Consider the following 9,166-nt stretch of genomic DNA (forward strand, 5'->3'; position numbering starts at 1 on the left):
GAGACCCTGTCTCCAAAAAGTAAAAAAAAAAAAAAAAATTTACAAAAGGGAATGGTGGGGGGAAAGGAAGGATAAGGAGAGATTTGCTAAAGGATATACATAAGTACAGCTATCTGATTTTCTATGCCATAGGATGACTGTGGTTCACCATAATAGTTTCAAATAGCTAGGAGAAAAATATTGAATGTTCCCAACACAAAAAAATAATAATTATTTGAGATGATGGATGTTAATTATCCTGATCTCTATACGTTACATGTATCAAAACATCATCACTATGTACCCCAAGAATATGTACAATTATTTGTCAATTAAAAATTATTTTAAAAAGATCAACTGATCTTTGTGAACTACCTTTTTTCCCCACCCTGTTGTAGGAGGGAAGAAAACTTTAAAGTCAACTTTATTAAGAACCATTGTGATGAAAATTTTATAAAAAGCTCAGATTTGGCCAGGCACAGTGGCTCATGCCTGTAATCCCAGCACTTTGGGAGTCCCAGGCAGGTGGATCACTTGAGGTCAGGAGTTTTACATCAGCTTGGCCAACGAATGGTGGAACCCTATCTCTACTAAAAATACAAAGATGAGCTGGGCGTGGTAGCATGTGCCTGTAATCCCAGCTACTTGGGAGGCTGAGGTGGGAGAATTGCTTGAATCTGGGAGGTGGAGGCTGCAGTGAGCCAAGATCGAGCCACTGCACTCCAGCCTGGGTAACAGACCGACTCTGTCTCAAAAACAAAAACACAAACAAAACAGGTTACCTTGGGTGAGGTATGGTGAGGTTAGATGCAGTACAGGAGTCACAAACCAGTTTTACAAGTTTTACAGTTTTTGTTTTTTATTTGAGACAGAGTCTTTCACTTCGTCAGGCTGGAGAGTAGTGGCGCTCCAGACTCTCGGAGGAGGATGCTCCTCCACCTCCCAGTTTCAAGTGATTCTCCCTCCTCAGCCTCCCGAGTATTTGGGACTACAGGCGCTCACCACCACGCCCGGCTAATTTTTGTATTTTTAGTAGAGACAGGGTTTCACCATGTTGGCCAGACTGGTCTTGAACTCTTGGCCTCAAGTGATTTGCCTGCCTCTGCCTCCCAAAGTGCTGGGATTACAAGCGTGAGCCACCATGTTGGCCCAAGTTTTAGTTTTGTATTCTTATTTCCCTGGGGCTTCACACCAGGCCACTCAGCAGGAACAGAAGGGGTCGCTAGGCAGAGGGAGTGAGGGGGGAACTGCGGAAGAGCCTTTGTTGTGGTTTTTGCAGGAAGAGAAGGGTTAGGCAAGGCCAACAGGTTTGGGATTGGCTAATTTGAGTAATTTCTGGGGGCTCAGGGACATGGGGGCTGGCTCTAGTAACTGGCCCTGGAGTGATTAGGCTGGGTGTATAATGGTCCCTAGTGTTTGAGCCTGATAACGGAGGTGGTTGGGGATGCAGACATAATCGGCAGCTCAAGAAGAGGAACTGACTTTTAGCCAGAGCCTAAAAACAAGTCAAGACAGCACACACCCACACACAAACTACATTGCCTGAAACAATATTCTTTAAAGATATTTACCTAAAAGGCCACAAATTTTATTAAATCCCTGATCCTGAAACTTCAATACTCCCCATTGACTGTATAAAATTATCTTCAGTTTTGTTTGTTTTTTTTTTTTTTTTTTTTGAGGAGTCTCGCTCCGTGGCTCAGGCTGGAGTGCAATAGAGTGATCTTGGCTCACTGCAACCTCCACCTTCTGAGTTCAAGCAATTTTTCTGCCTCAGCCTCCCGAGTAGGTGGGATTACAGATGTGTGCCACCACGCCCAGCTGATTTTTGTATTTTTAGTAGAGACGGGGTTTCACTATGTTGGCCAGGCTGGTCTTGATCTCCTGACTTCAGGTGATCCACCTGCCTCAAGCCTCCCATAGTGCTGGGATTACAGGCGTGAGCCACCGCACCAGGCCTGTATTTTTAGTACAGAAGGGGTTTCACCTTGTTGGCCAGGCTGGTCTCGAACTCCTGACCTTAGGTGATTCAACTTCCTCAGCCTCCCAAACTGCTGGGATTACAGGTGTGAGCCACTGTGCCTGACCAATTTAGAAATATTTTATCATTCAAAAATTAGGCGGCTTTCAGGGATCATTTCTGTAGTTGGTTACTAGAGAACTTTCTGTGAAAGTGTAGAGCACAGAGATGAGGAGAGAAGAGAGGAGATGCAGTTTTCTCCTGAGTGTGAAGCCGGTGTTGCTTTCACCATTGATGTTTCTTCTCCTCCGGGGGGAAGTGAGAGGGAGAGGACACAGGCTGAGTGGTTTGAGTTACCAAAGGAAAAAATATATATGTACAGTTATGCTTTTTAATTTTTATGTATTTATTTTTCTGAGACAGAGTCTTGCTCTGTCACCCAGGCTGGAGTGCAGTGGCATGATCTTGGCTCACTGCAAACTCCGCCTCCCAGGTTTAAGCAATTCTCCTGCCTCAGCCTCTGGAGTAGCTGGGATTACAGGTGTGCACCACCACGCCCAACTAATTTTTGTATTTATAGTAGAGACGGGGTTTCACCATGTTGGCCAGGCTGGTCGTGAATTCATGACCCTCATGATCCGCCCACCTTGGCCTCCCAAACTGCTGGTATTATAGGTGTGAGCTACCGCGCCTAGCCTGCTTTTTATTTTTTATTTTATTTTATTTTATTATTTATTTATTTTTTCTGAGACTGAGTCTCGCTCTTGTTGCCCAGGCTGGAGTGCAGTGGCTCAATCTCGGCTCACTGCAAACTCCGCCTCCTGGGTTCAAGCGATTCTCCTGCCTCAGCCTCCTGAGTAGCTGGGATTACAGACGCCTGCCACCACGCCCAGCTAATTTTTATATTTTTAGTAGAGATGGGGCTTCACCATGTTGGTCAGGCTGGTCTCCAACACCTGACCTTGTGATCCGCCAGCCTCAGCCTCCCAAAGTGCTGGGATTACAGGTGTGAGCCGCTGCAGCGCCCGGCCAGTAATGTTGCAACCTGCGCCTCCCGGGTTCAAGCGATTTTCCTGTCTCACCCTCTCGAGTAGCTGGGATTACAGGCATATGCTACCATGCCTGCCTAATTTTGTGTTTTTAGTAGAGGCAGGTTTCTCTGTGTTGGTCAGACTGATCTTGAACTCCTGACCTCAGGTGATCCGCCCACCTCAGCCTGCCAAAGTGCTGGGATTACAGGCATGAGCCACTGCGCCTGGCCCAGTAATGCTTTTTTGAAGAGTCGAAAAGCACCTCAGAGCACTGGTTTATCTGTAATCTTTTTTTTGAGACAGAGTGTCACTCTGTTGCCCAGGCTGGAGTACAGTGGCGCAATCTCACTGCAACCTCCACCTCCCCGGTTCAAGTGATTCTTCTCCCTCAGCCTCCCGAGAAGCTAGAATTACAGGCACAGGCACAGGCACAGGCACATGCCACCACACCCAGCTAATTTTTGTATTTTTTGTAGAGACGGGGTTTCACCATGTTGGCCAGGCTGTTCTCGAACTCCTGACCTTGTGATCTGTCCGCCTCAGACTCCCAAAGTGCTGGGATTACAGGCATGGAGCCACCGCACCTGGCCTATCTGTAATCTTTTGTCCAAAAAGAATAAAAGGAAAGAGAAAAACGTCTGTTAAATTTGTTATATATCTACAATTTTCTGTATGTTTAAAATATTCCATAATTTTTTTAAAAAAAATGTAAGTTAATAAGACAAAAAGAAAGGCAGAGAGAGTGCATGCTGTCCTGTCCCTTGCACATTTTGATCCAAATGAAGTTTTCTGACTCTCCTGAGACTCCATAGAGGTGAAGGCATCTAACTGTACAGTTTTTGGTGGGAAAACTCATGATCAGACTAAAAGATGATGACTTAGAATGAAGAAAGAGCTGGCCAGGTGTGGTGGCTCATGCCTGCCTATAATCCCAGCACTTTGAGAGGTCAAGGCAGGCGGATCACTTGAGATCGGGAGTTCCAGACCAGCATGGCCAACATGGTGAAACCCTGTCCCTACTAAAAATACAAAAATTGGCTGGGCACGGTAGCTCATGCCTGTAATCCCAGCACTTTGGGAGGCCGAGGCAGGTGGATCACCTGAGGTCAGGAGTTCGAGACAACCCTGGCCAACACGGCAAAACCCCATCTCTATTAAAAATACCAAAAAAAAAAAAAATGTAGCTGGGCATGGTGGTGGGTGCCTGTGATCCCAGCTGCTCAGGAGGCTGAGGCAAAAGAATCGCTTGAACCCAGGAGGCGGAGGTTGCAGTGAGCCGAGATCACACCATTGCACTCTAGCCTGGGGGACAAGAGGGAAACTCCGTCTCAAAAAATAAATAAATAAAATAAAAGCAAATAAGTAAAAATACAAAAATTAGTCAAAAATTGCTTGAACCTGGCAGGCAGAGGTTGCAGTGAGCCCAGATCGTGCCACTGCACTCTAGCCTGGGCGACAGGGTGAGACTCTGTATCAAAAAAAAAAAAAAAGGGTGACGAGCTAGAACTTAGCTTACTAACATCCAAGTAAGGCCCTCAGTTGCTTGCTTGGCCTGCTGGGGAAATAGGCAAAGTAAGGGCAGCCACTCCACCAACACTAGCCCCTACCACCTAATCAAGCTGTGGTCTTTTATTGGGCAAAGAAACCAATTCAAGCAAGTAACCAGCAAGCTCACGTATCCCATAATCCTTCTTTCACTATTTAATACATAGTAAAAAACGTTATCTGAAAGAACTGCATATAACCTAGGGGTCCAGCCTTCCTGGTGGTAGCTCACTTCAGTGAGCATCAGAGCAGCTTCAAAGTTGCACTTTTCTATATTGGTCAAGAAAATTAACCAGACAAGGCTGTGGCTGCCAAATTTGCCTCTTCCCACCTGGGTTATCTCTGCCTCCTAGAGCACCTCACTTCAAGAAGAAAACTGACATTTGGACAGGGCCTATACTGTGACTAGACAGGTCAGTTGGCTTTCTCACTTCTTCATTCTCCTCTCAGATGGGAAAGGGACAAGAGGAGGGGTTTAGGAGACAGCCTGAAAAGCCCGTTTCTTACTAGGATCTAAATTGCAGTAGATGAGAACGGACTCTGGAATCAGATGGGGCCTCCAGCCTCCATACAACTTCCAGCTCAGCCATCTAGAAGCTGGGTGACTCAGTTTCTTTCTGCCAAATGGTGGTAGTATCTACTGCTGGGTTGTTAAGAGGTTTCAATGGGATTAAGTAGAATAGTGCAAAGCATAGTGAGAATGCAGTATGTGTTAGCTACAGTTATTGCTATTTAACAGATACTATGATTTTTGAGCAAGAGACATCTCTGAACCTTGGTGATCCCTGCCTACTTAACGGCACTGTCCTGGGGGAAGGGGGAATCTCAGCTTAATAGGTAAGGTAATTTTTCAAGAACTACTAAGTAGAAGATTTAAAAACCTCTGTAATGCTCCAAACCTGTAACCAATTGTATGGATGAGGAGTTTCTAGAGGGGAACTTGTTTTTTAACACTGACAATATTGGCTGGGCACGGTGACTCACGCCTGTAATCCCAACACTTTGGGAAGCTGAGGCGGGTGGATCATGAGGTCAGGAGTTTGAGTCTAGCCTGGCCAACGTGGTGAAACCCCATCACTACTAAAAATACAAAAATTAGCCAGGCCTGGTGGTGGGCGCCTCTAATCCCAGCTACTGGGGAGGCTGAGGCAGGAGAATCGCTTGAACCTGGGAGGCAGAGGGTGCGGTGAGCGAAGACCGTGCCATTGCACTCCAGCCTAGGCGACAAGAGCAAGACTCCATCTCAAAAAAAAAACGAAAAAATGCCTGACAATATTTATTAAAAACTATTAAGTTTTTGGCCAGGCGCGGTGGCTCACGCCTGTAATCCCAGCACTTTGGGAGGCCAAGGCAGGTGGATCATGAGGTCAGGAGATCAAGACCATCCTGGCTAACATGGTGAAACCCTGTCTCTACTAAAACTACAAAAAAATTAGCAGGGCGTGGTGGCAGGCACCTGTAGTCCCAGCTACTCGGGAGGCTGAGGCAGGAGAATGGCATGAACCCAGGAGGCAGAGCTTGCAGTGAGCCAAGATCGTGCCACTGCACTCCAGCCTGGGCAACAGAGCGAGACTCCGTCTCAAAAAAAAAAAAGTATTAAGTTTTTGATAATAATCAATGTACATAAACAACAGGAAATAATCAGGCAGGTCAATCTGTAAGAAGCAACATTTTGGAATTCAATTGTTTTAAACCATAGATCTTAAAGGTATACCTCTGTGAAGATGCTCTCAAGCATCAAGATGCTCTCTGAATGTTTAGATTTCAGAGCTTAGGTAAGACATTTCTATGGACACAGAGGTGAAAGGGCTACAGATAAGGAGGTAGTCCAGGTGGACCAGGTGTAAATGAGCATTTGCTAGTTGATAAAGTGAGCCCAGTGTGGAAAAGGCCGAGGACCTGTGGCATCATTCTGACTGATGCGAAGTCTTCACTGTGGAAGAAAGCCTACATGTGACTGTGCTAGTACTCAATGCTGAAAAAGATATAGTGGACACCTGGGATGACTCCTTAGGATGGCAGGAAGTTCATAATCAGGCCAAAGTACTAGTCTTGCATTCAGAGAAGACCATCTCCAACAACTATTACCTCACTTATGAATAATGGAGAACTGTCAAATTTGAGTGAGGGGATCAAAGGTCCACTTAGTTCAGAGATATTTTTTTCGTTTTGTTTTTTGTTTTTTGTTTTTTTTTTTTTTTGTTTTTTTTTTTGAGACAGTCTTGCTCTGTCGCCCAGGCTGGAGTGCAGTGGCCTGATCTCAGCTCACTGCAAGCTCCGCCTCCTGGGTTTACGCCATTCTCCTGCCTCAGCCTCCCGAGTTGCTGGGACTACAGGTGCCCGCCACCTCGCCCGGCTCGTTTTTTGTATTTTTAGTAGAGACGGGGTTTCACCGTGTTAGCCGGCATGGTCTCGAACTCCTGACCTCATGATCCGCCCGTCTCGGCCTCCCAAAGTGCTGGGATTACAGGCTTGAGCCACCGCACCCAGGCTGTTTTTTGTTTTAAAAACTTTTAAAATACAGACTGGGTCTATGTTCCCCAGGCTGGTCTTGAACTCCAGGGCTCAAGCAATCCACTGGCCTTGGCCTCCCAAAGTGCTGGGATTACAGGTCTGAGCCACCGCGCCCAGCTAGAGAGACTCTTAATACAAATATTGCATGAATATATCTTCTTGCAACTGGTTTGACAGTCCCTAAGTTCTGAAGTATTACTAGTCTTTTGGTTTAATTTTTTTTTTTTTTTTCTTCTGAGACAGAGTGTTGCTCTGTCAGCCAGGCTGGAGTGCAGTGGCAAAATCTTGGCTCACTGCAACCTCCGTCTCCCGGGCTCAAGCAATTCTCCTGCCTCATCCTCCTGAGGAGCTGGGATTACAGGCATGTGCCACCACGCCCAGCTAATTTTCCTATTTTTAGTAGAGACAGGGTTTCACCATGTTAGCCAGGCTGGTCTTGAACTCCCGACCTCAGGTAATCTGCCTGACTCAGCCTCTCCAAGTGTTCAAGTGTTCAGATTACAGGCATGAGCTCCTTTGGTTTAATTTTCCTAATATTTGATTTAAATTGGCTACTCGAATTTTTCTCTCCAGAAACATCTTTCTACAGCATGAGCTGTGATGCAGTCTATTTATTTATTTATTATTATTATTATTTTAAATTAATTTATTTATTTTTGAGACAGAGTTTCGCGCTTGTTGCCCAGGCTGGAGTGCACTGGTGCAATCTTGGCTCACTGCAACCTCTGCCTCCTGGATTCAAGCGATTCTCCTGCCTCAGCCTCCAGAGTAGCTGGGACTACAGGCACGCGCCACCATGCCCAGCTAATTGTTTTGCATTTTTAGGAGAGACAGGGTTTGGCCATGTTGCCCAGGCTGGTCTCGAACGCCTGACCGCAAGTGATCCACCCACCTCGGCCTCCCAGTGTTGGGATTACAGGCCTGAGCCACCGCGCCTGGCAGGCCACAACTTCTTAAGGATACCTACCTATCTGATTTTCACCCCCTTCCTATGGTGCTGAATATCTATCTGATTTTTGCAGGAACTATTTTCTGTAATTTGGCCTCAAATTACATAGTTTTCTCTTCTGACATTTTTACCTCTTCTGACAGCTCCTGCTTTACTCTTTCCGTTCTCTTTCTTGGAACTAGCTTTTTTTTTTTTTTTTTGACAAACTCCTTTCATCACAGTCATCCCACTCATCATCTGACACTATTTTGAGCACTCCTTTACTTTCTCTGGTGATTTAAAAAATAACGTTCAGCCAGGTACGTGGCTCAATCCAGTAATCTGAACACTCTGGGAGGCGGAGGTGGGCAGATGGCTTGAATCCAGGAGTTCCCGACCATCCTGGGCAACATAGTGAAACCCCATCTCTACAAAAAATACAAAATTTAAGGCCGGGCACGGTGGCTCACGCCTATAATCCCAGCACTTTGGGAGGCTGAGGCGGGTGGATCACGAAGTCAGGAAATCGAGACCATCCTGGCTAATATGGTGAAACCCCATCCTACTAAAAAATACAAAAAATTAGCCGGGCGTGGTGGCGGGCGCCTGTAGTCCCAGCTTCTTGGGAAGCTGAGGCAGGAGAATGGTGTGAACCCGGGAACCAGAGCTTGCAGTGAGCTGAGATTACGCCACAGCACTCCAGCCTGGGCGACAGAGCAAGACTCCGTCTCAACAAAAAAAAAAAAATACAAAATTTAGCCGAGAGTGGTGGTGCTACTCAGAAGGTTGAGGCGGGAGGATTGCTTGAGCCCAGGAGGTCGAGGCTGCAGTGAGCCGTGATTGTACCACTGCACTCCAGCCTGACTGACAGAGAGAGACCCAGTCTGGAAATAATAATAGTAATAATGTTCAGCTTAACCTGTGATGAGTGCCTTGACATCATCTCTTCATGAAGAAGGTCCACCAAAATGAAATGTTTATAATTATTAGCCCTACAAAGCATGAGAAAAAAAAAATCTGTCCCTGGCTTAGCCATTAGCCACCAAATCTCTGTGTTCAGGTGCTCTGTGACTGAAAACCTTGCCCTCGACCTGGGTCTGAGTTACATTCTGAGGTTTCGGGGCTTCTCACACCACGGAATTACCACGTGAGCAACTTCAACCTGACAAATCCCTCCTAAGGCTTGCCCCGCTCTGAGACGCCTTTAAG

At 46.2% G+C, this 9,166-nt stretch overlaps 1 pseudogene; it reads left to right on the forward strand.

The window, feature by feature from the left end:
- The first annotated feature begins 2,096 nt into the window (after positions 1-2,096).
- On the forward strand, positions 2,097-2,282 carry LOC111531348 (annotated as a pseudogene).
- The last annotated feature ends 6,884 nt before the right edge of the window (positions 2,283-9,166 follow it).

Source organism: Piliocolobus tephrosceles, chromosome 9, assembly GCF_002776525.5.
Source record: "Piliocolobus tephrosceles isolate RC106 chromosome 9, ASM277652v3, whole genome shotgun sequence".
NCBI lineage: Eukaryota > Metazoa > Chordata > Mammalia > Primates > Cercopithecidae > Piliocolobus > Piliocolobus tephrosceles.